The sequence below is a fragment of the Macrobrachium nipponense genome, chromosome 14 (genome assembly GCF_015104395.2).
Source record: "Macrobrachium nipponense isolate FS-2020 chromosome 14, ASM1510439v2, whole genome shotgun sequence".
In the NCBI taxonomy this organism is placed as follows: Eukaryota; Metazoa; Arthropoda; class Malacostraca; order Decapoda; family Palaemonidae; genus Macrobrachium; species Macrobrachium nipponense.
The window spans coordinates 13,236,282-13,246,281 of NC_087207.1; the positions used below are offsets into that span (position 1 = coordinate 13,236,282).

The following is a 10,000-nucleotide window of genomic DNA, read 5'->3' on the forward strand; positions in this document are numbered from 1 at the left end:
CATCTTAAAATAAAAGAATAAATGAATATTGGGAAGGCAATTTGCAGTATGTCACGTTCATATTCATCAATATCTATTAAGATCTCTGTACTGCTTCATTAGACAAGATAAAAAGAAGGAATTCAAACATTGAAATGAATGAATTAAGCAGTGGTTATGTTCACTTGATTCTAAAACGTCAGTTCTTGTTTGAAGAATGAGTATATTGTCATTGGTTCATTTATTATGTAGGATATGCATACTTCTTCAAAAACCTACCCTCTTTATAGATATTATAGAATTTATATAGTAATATCTATTTGATGTTAGTGATATTGCCAAACACAACGAGAGAGAAGGAAAGAATTTCTGATAATTTAAAAACTAATGGAGATGGGGTTAAAAAGGTCTCTTTTCTTATTGACCTTTTAGTCCTCATTCGCACTTTATCGTATTCGTCGAAGGGTGTTGAAATCAGTACTGAATTTACCTTCTTGGCATTTGTTCTTGTTTTAAGTATCTCGGTAACTAACGCGCGTTAGTGAGAGAGAGAGAGAGAGAGAGAGAGAGAGAGAGAGAGAGAGAGAGAGAGAGAGAGAGAGAGAGAGTTTTTGAATAACCACAATTCGGCAATAAAATACAAATGATGACACTTCCTGATGCATTCATAATTACCATTGACTCATTTCAAATTTATTCATAAGGAACGAAGACTAGAATCATTCTTCTTCAATAGAATAAATGTATACGCTTTGTATTTTCATCAGTAATTACATTAAATAAAGCGCATAATTTCTGGCAATGACATAGTTATCATTAGGTCGATCCAGTGAATTCCAATAAACATTTGACTAACGGCTCAAAATTAATGTCATTATGATGAACCAATTGATTTGTCTATCTGTATAGCTTGCTGTACAAAATCTACATTCATTAAGACTGACGTTAACAATTTTGTAAGGTTAACGAAGATCAATAAAGATGGATCCAGTCATTGTTTGGATGGGTGATCGATACGGAAAGCCAGATGTCTCATGTGATTTTTTTCACATTTATTGAAACCGCTAATGTCAACCAGTTACTGGGTGCAAAATTCAAGCTTCGGTGAACAAAGGCTTATTAGATATTTCATAGTTTTCAGTCTCATTCAAAGCGTGAGATACAAGTTACTCTCTTTGTTAATTACATTTCACAAGGAACCGAGTCAAAGAGTTTGTGTATTGACCAGCGAATTCCCATAATAATGACAAGGAAGACTTAAGAGTTATCACTTATCACAGACGCCCCGTGACGTCATCACACGTCTTTAAACTGGCCAATGACACATTACTCCACGTCATCGAGAAGAGTTGCTATGGAGCAAACGACTGCGCTAACTCAGCCACCGTTGGCAAGCGCATAACAGACGCCTTTGAATTCTTTCAAGTCTACAGGTTTTCTAAAATCTTAAGTCATATAAGAATCATTGTAGATTCAGCTGCTTTCAGAGGCGGCTAGGTACGATCTTACCTCCACGCTCACTCAATTAAGGAGCCTGCTGACGCCATAAGGAACCATTGTAAAGTAAGTTCATTTGTATTCCCTAAGGGAACACATTGATTGTATAATTTTTTGTGAGTAAGCTACAAAGAATAAGGCGTTACAAGAACTATATATATATATATATATATATATATATATATATATGTGTGTGTGTGTGTGTGTGTTGTGTGTGTGTGTGTGTGTATACATATAATTCTCATATGGATATTATTTATGTTGATGAAAGTATCACTAATTTCTGACAACGTTAAATCCGCTAGAGAAAAAAAAAAGAAACTAACGACTTATTAGCAACGCTTCATAAAAATTGCTCCTAAACACTCCATATATAGGAAGGGGCTGATGTAGAGGAAATTGATTATTTTGAATTGTGTTACTGATTCACTTTTCCATAACAAGTTACGTACCTTCTAATGAGCGGTTTTGAAGAACAGTAAGTGACAGTAAGTGTCGTGATTCACTTCGCTTAGTCTGCGATTTCCTGCGTAATGGTTCGGCGACACTGCATTCTGCTTGAATGGCGCGACTTGGCGCCAATTTAGACCACACTCTAGTAGCGAGCGCTCCTCGTACTACTTGATGCAGGATGTTTTAAAACAAAACACTGAGTCCCGAGCGTCCACCTTCAGGAGAAATGAGGTCTATGAAGTTTATTACAGGTTTATTCAGTCTCTTCAAGTTTGCTAAGCAATGAATCGAACATTCCTGAGCTCGTACGCAAATATTTTTTTTTCTTTTAAAAAGATACATTTGAAAGTTCAATACATATACAAAATATGTAATTTATGTACAAAATCAACAAATATATAGTCAGGTTTTTTTTATAGATCAATATACTTAAATCTATTATGTGCAAGTATTCGTAAAATTCGTCATCATACGTTCGAGACCTTATATAGAATACCAAATTCCATTCTTTTGTTAAAATCACTATTCAGTTTTTTACTTAGATGGTATTTCGTCTAACGCTACGGAGATATTTTCAAATTAAAATAATTTTCTTAACAAATTTGATGATGAAATGACTGCACTAATGATCACATTCGACCAACGTGTCGCGTGCGTCTTCGGAGGCCCAAGACTGGTGTGGTAATGCAACGAATTGACGCTACCTCTCCGCTGCATCGCTAGACGCTACCTCCGCCTCGTCACGAGATGCAACCTAGCCTCGCTGCTTGCAGTGTGGCCTTACCTCTAAGACCTCCGGTAAGGTCGAGTAAGTAACAAAAATACTTGGAGCACGTACGAACCTTTGCGAATTACTAACTTGATAAGGGACATCATGTCTAAACTCTGGGTCGGGTCCGAGTCGATGCTCCCATCCGAACTAAGCCAGTGATTATTTCGCTGCCTTAGTCTCAAAGGGCGCTGACCCTTATAGGTAAACAACAGACATTTCTTCGTCCAGACAGAACGATCAAGTATAATCCTTGGCAGTAAACACCAGAATATCATGTAAATACGCTACAGACAAAACTGGATACCTATGCACACACCCAAGTTCGATTCCTAAGCGGTGAATGGGAGAAACCTAATAGTTACATAGGTGTGATGATCTCTCTCTCTCTCTCTCTCTCTCTCTCTCTCTCTCTCTATATATATATATATATATATATATATATATATATATATATATATATATACATATATATATATAGTATATATATATATATATATATATATATATATATATGTATGTATATATATATATATATATATATATATATATATATATATATATATATATATATGATGAGACTTCTGAATACTTTGATTATTATATATCATGTAGAACTTCCAAACTCTCCAGATCAGATCGACACTTTGTATATAGCAAGGCTTGGTGAAATATCGTCAGTAATAAGTTGTATTCAGTCACCACACTTGGAATATTCCAAACAGATTCGGTGTCGGTGACCAAAACAGCTGTGACACCTTTTTACCTACCCAAACTATTTGAAGCTGATTATATTTTATTCCTTTTGCTATGTAGTATCGATCACTCCAGATAAGGAACTCGAGCAAAATCACAATTTCCGATACTTTCTGGAGTCTAGTCCAATGGCGCTCTCTGGGAAACATCTGCTTGTTGCTGCCGGCGTGTGGGACCCCTGGGTGCTGATGGAGCACGACCAACAGGGCCACCTGGTGAAGTCGACCGGGATTTTCGTCGACTTCATGGACACGTTCGCTCGCAAACTCAATTTCACGTAAGTACGGGGGAGGGAGGAAGGGCTGACACTTGCTGTGGACAAAGGAGGAAGGGGCAAAAGTTCCTATGGATATAGGAAGGGCTGACTCTTGCAGTAGACAAAGGAATGGTTGACACTCACTATAGATGAAGGAGAAAGGGCTGACACTTGCTGTGGACGAAGAAGGGCGTGCTGACACTTTCTGTGGACAAATGAATGGCTGATAATTGCTGAGGGCAAAAAAGGATGGACTGACGTTTATTCTGAACGGGGAAGGAAAGGCTGACACTTGCTCTGGACGATGGAGGAAAGACTGACATTTGTTCTGGAAGAAGGACAGACTTTCAGATAACTTGGAAGTTGGGGGATCAATCCCATGTTTCTCACAGATGAGGTGATGTTTCTAACTACTGAGCCAAGGCAATTACATAATTTTTCCTTCCCACCATTTTAAATAAGAATAACAGGAATCAATGTTTGCATGTTCTTAATTACAGTTTTCGTTTCTATTTAAATGACATATATTCTCCATTGCTATTCTGTCCAAATGCACCTCCCAATAGTTATAGGAAAATTACCCCGTAATCACTGCCCATGCTCTTTTCAAACCTTTTGGTAATAATAATAATAATAATAATAATAATAATAATAATAATAATAATAATAATAATAAATAATAATAATAAAGTAAAAACACGGTTTTGGAATCACTGGTCCTATTCCTTACAAATTTGATTCAGATATTCTCTAGTAGAAGCAGCAGAAGGAGAGTGGGTGGGGTCGAATTATTACCCAACGGATCAACAACTGGAATGATAGGCCAATGTCACAGGAAGGTAAGGGATCCAATTTATAGGCCTACAAATGGGGACATTAGACTAATATTAGTCTCATTAATTCCTGGCAATATCCCTCTGTCATATATTCCTCTATGTAAGTATGTAGGTACGCACACATATATATACACTAATGCAACAAAAGTAATTTTTCCCACACAGGAAGTTGACATGGCTCTAGGCCCATTCAGCATAACATATCCGAGAAGCCTTCTGATCGACTTTTCCGTTCCTGTCTACATCGACAACGAGGCCTGCACGCGAACGAGACCTCACTGGTTTTGTTAAGCCGTTTGCCTGGCAGGTAAGACGCCTTCAGAAATGCAAGGCTCCTCACTGTGTATTTATCTACAAGCTTGAATGTATGTAGATTTATATTCAAAACAGTTTGTGTCAATTTCGAATAAGAAAAGGTTGTCATCTTAGCACTGCTAGTCAATGTTTTACCTGAAGATTATTCTCCTGAACTGATACATCTTAGTGATTACAGATAGGAAGGATAGATACTTGCATGCAAATACTCAAATATAATAACAATTATACATAAGTGTCAACAATGTATTGACACCATTCGTATGTATTTTTCCTGATTGCCTGCCCATTCCATTCTTCTACCCCACTACAGGTATGGATAGCTTTGTCAGTGGCAGTTGTTGGAAGTATGGTACTAGGAGTCGCTATGAGATGGTTTGTTCAACAGTGGGGGCCAGTAAGGCTGGAGCATCATGGTCTCCAGGAGTTTCGAGGAAAGATTTGGCCACTGCTGACTTTTGAACCTGTTTGGCTGATCAGGTTACTTCTGCTTGAAGGTTAGGAAAAATGGAGAGAAAGAAAGGGAATTGTTTATTAATTCTAGTAGAGTAGCAATATTAACCATAAATTAAGGGAGAGGAATTATGCTAATTTAAATTACACTTGTGGAGTACAATAAAGTAAAAGACAAAATTGCTTTTCAAACTTCTGAGTTTCTATTCATTCAGAAAACAGTGGGCTCTGGATTCCATTGGAAAGTGCCAGAATAGCCGAAGAATTGTCTCCAGTATTAAGTATGACAAAACCCAGCAACTGTTTCCTGTGATTCTGCAAAAGCATTCCATTCAACAATCTAGCATTGGGTCATTTTAGATTCATTTCTCTGTAGGAACGAAGTTGGCTCCGATTTAAGCCTTAATTTCTAGAAGGTGAAGGAACAGCTGGTGGAATAGACCCAGCATCCTCAAGAGGTCTCAGAACATATAAGTCAAATTGCGTGTTTTCCCAATATTAAACCAAGTCGCGATTATTATCACAGCTTGTCTGAGAAAACCTGGGACCCAGGTTTACCTGAGGGTCCTTGCTCTGGGACTCCCCACTGAATCCTGGGGGATTATCAGGGTTTAGAAAGGAATTGGGCATTGTTATGTTTTCAGAATTTGTTGAGGCTTTTACGCTTCCTTTGACACCAATGATAATTTGACCAATGAACACGAGTGATTTTTAGCAATCAAACAGTAAATAGTCATATTAAGTTTAGCTGTTTAAGTTAGATAAAATAATCATATGCATCTGTCGTAGGTGTAGAGCTCCCACCTATGATGCTGACTGGTCAACTGTTTATGGGGACGTGGATGGTAGCAACCTTAATTCTAAGTTCAGCTTACCAAGGTGTTCTGACCTCTCTTCTGGCAATACCGAAGGTTGAAATTCCTGTAGATTCTCCGCAAGATTTGGTTGACTATGGCAAGATCCCTTGGGCTACCGAACGTGGAACCTCTCTTCATCAGTTTATTGGGGTAAGATGATTCTTAGCTGTGTCTTGCAAAAGAAACTAAAGTTTACGCCAGATTTTGTTGATCAGAGGGAGTGGGACTCTTAACACCTTATGATGGATGGAGGCAGTGGGAAAGAGGGAAACCCATAAGCAGTAAAAGAGTTTCAATCCTTAGCAATATAGAGTAACAGACACCAAACATTGCATTCGGAGAGTTGCTGACATATATATCTATATATGAGATTTTACTATAAACAGTTGGAAACAAGGATAATAAACTACTCTTAATTATATTACAGGACGCTAAATCAGGCATTTACAAGGTGATAAACGACAAAGGCTTCCTTATCACAGCCTCTTACGACGAACGCCACCGGATGAATGTTGAGAAGTTCGCCATATTGTGTGATTTCTTCTCCATGAGGAAGGTAGGAGTCTTTCGTTCTTATGATAAAACGACCGGGAGGGAAAAATGGCCTTAACTGAGTTCTTATTGAAAGTGGCTCCATACCTTAACTAATCAGGAAATAGAAGATTTAAATATTCTGGAAACAGAATACTGGGAGATTCAAAATTCCTGTAGTCAACGGCACTCAGGAATAATCGAGTAAACTCATACATTATTATCTACATAATAGTTTTCTTTTCTTTGGGGAGTAGGGTGGTTGAGAAGAATGGGATGAAAACTGAGAGCGGTATAGGGACGAGGACCTAGCTGTTTATAGATTAATCTGTCCTTATGCCAGTATAGCCCCTTACCTCGAGGCCGCCTGTAAGTTCGATACGGTGTGAAAGTGTACAGGCCACCTGGTGTGGATCACTAGATCATCCAAATATCCAAGACCTGAGTACTGGGAATAGTGACAGTTCCCAAGTTTGGTCTACTAGTTCATTCCAGGAGCCTAATTTGTCAGGGGAAATGATAGACATACCTGATGGTTGTATCCCCCAGAGAGGGATGCTGCATATATTTCTGATAGCGACCTTACTTTTCAACTGCTCCTTCATAATCATATTTATAAATGGGGTGTAATAAACTGCATCTGTCAAATGCGTAAAAAATGAGTTAAAAATATCCTTTTTATCTATGAAGACCTGAAGATCCATTACATTCTTGGTCCTGATTACTCTTATCTTAACGAATTCCGTGTTTGTTTTGTTTTTCCCTCAGATCATGAGCGACGACTACAGTGAAACCGGCCAGTGCAACTATTACATTGCAAAGGAGCCCATCTTGGTATCAAGTGTTGCCTTTGCTTTCCCTAAGAAAAGTTCGATCATACCACACTTTAACAGACTGTAAGCAAATAGAAATACTACTAAATTTCACGAGTTTCGGGCCTCATATATTTAAAAACTAATATGTATAACTGCACGATTCCTGTCACCCTTTGCACCCGTTTTCTATGCATTACCTTCACGGTATAACCCAGCCCTATCTCACACAATGTTTATTTGTGGAGCGATTAGTATAATGCATCCTTAGTACTTTGTTGGGAAGACTGTTTTCGCTATTCCCTGTCATTTAAGAGTTACGATGCTGAAGGAGGGCGGTATAATAAGCAGATACATTCAGGATTTCACGGCAAATGCTACGGCGTGCATGGTGAGGCCCGGGAAGGAGGACGGAGTTTCTACACTGGTGCTCTCGCTGGCTGATTTTGGCGGCTTCTTCCTCCTCTGTCTTGGAGGTATGGTAAGAGTGCATTCGTTTATATATATATATATATATATATATATATATATATATATATATTATATATAGTCTATCACATTACCCGTGATTCATATACATATATCGAACTACAAATGCCCTTTAATATCTAATTCGCTCTACCTCGGAATTAATATATTTTCATATGCTTAACGAGAGGGGGAATTTATTAAGCGATAATAGAATTGGCGATCGACAGGGCGCGAACCAGCGACCTCCTAATTCTAGGACTGGCAGTGAAGCCTTAAACCACCCGACACCGGGGTGGTTCGCGCCTGTCGATCGCCAATTCTATTATCGCTTAATAAATTCCCCTCGGTTAAGCATTATACGAAATATATTAAATTCCGACGGGTAGAGCGAATTAGATATTAAAGGACATTTGTGTTCGATATATATATATCGCATATATATAATATATATTATATATATATATATATATATATATATATATATATATATATATATATATATATATATATATATAGATAGATAGATAGATAGATAGATAGATAGAAAAATAGGCAGATAGATACAGATTAGTAAGTGATGGTACAAAAACTGGACCACTGTTGCAAAGCGATTATTATTATTATTATTATTTTTATTATTATTATTATTATTATTATTATTATTATTATTATTATTATTATTATTGAAAAAGAAACCCACAAAATCACTTTGTAACTTGTTTACTTCTACGTATTTACATTTAATTTTACTACACACTCGAGTACTTTCAGGCCCTGTATGTGGCCCATTTTCAAGAGATGTTTGGGATGTTAGCATGGGTCAAGGCCCAGCAGTCTTCTGGAACTTCTTCTCGTTGAGCTGTCATTTATGTGATGGCTGTTCTGGTTTCCTTGAGAGTTGCCAATCCCCTCTTGTCGCTCTGATATCCTGAGCTGATGGTCAATGGGATTAATCCTTGAGGTAAGGGTGTGGTCACCAAAAGTCTGTTGGGCAGGAAACCTAATATCCAGGTCAGCAGGGTCAATCTTAGCTTCTTTTAATATGAAAGCTTGGCTGACCTGGAGATTAGGTTTCCTGCCCAACAGACTTTTGGCGAACCACACCCTTACCTCAAGGATTAATCCCATTGACCATCAGCTCAGGATATCAGAGCGACAAGAGGGGATTGGCAACTCTTCAAGAAAACCAGAACAGCCATCAACATAAATGACAGCTCAACAGGAAGAAGTTCCAGAAGACTGCTGGGCCTTGACCCAGGCTAACATCCCAAACATCTCTTGAAAATGGGCCACATACAGGGCCTGAAAGTACTCGAGTGTGTAGTAAAATTAAATATAAATACTTAGAAGTAAACAAGTTACAAAGTGATTTTGTGGGTTTCTTTTTCAATCTTCAGAAGAAAAACTGAAAGAAGTTTTTGTTTGGATTATTATTATTATTATTATTATTATTATTATTATTATTATTATTATTATTATTATTATTATCTAGGGAGATAGGGAGAAAGATAAAAATTAGTGATGGAACAAAAAAGTGGACAACTGTTTGAAAGCGATTATTATTATTATTATTATTATTATTATTATTATTATTATTATTATTTTTTTTTTTTTTTTTTTTTTTTTATTATTATTTTTTTTTTTTTGCTCTATCACAGTCCTCCAATTCGACTGGGTGGTATTTATAGTGTGGGGTTCCGGGTTGAATCCTGCTTCCTTAGGAGTCCATCACTTTTCTTACTCTGTGCGCCGTTTCTAGGATCACACTCTTCTGCATGAGTCCTGGAGCTACTTCAGCCTCTAGTTTTTCTAGATTCCTTTTCAAAGATCTTGGGATCGTGCCTAGTGCTCCTATGATTATGGGTACAATTTCCACTGGCTTATCCCATATCCTTCTTATTTCTATTTTCAGATCTTGATACTTATTCATTTTTTCCCTCTCTTTCTCTTTAACTCTGGTGTTCCATGGTATTGCGACACCAATGAGTGATACTTTCTTCTTGACTTTGTCAATC

At 37.4% G+C, this 10,000-nt stretch overlaps 1 pseudogene; it reads left to right on the top strand.

The window, feature by feature from the left end:
• Positions 1–3,582: 3,582 nt before the first annotated feature.
• LOC135226135 (glutamate receptor 2-like) overlaps positions 3,583–10,000 on the top strand; it is an 83,563-nt pseudogene continuing 77,145 nt past the window's right edge.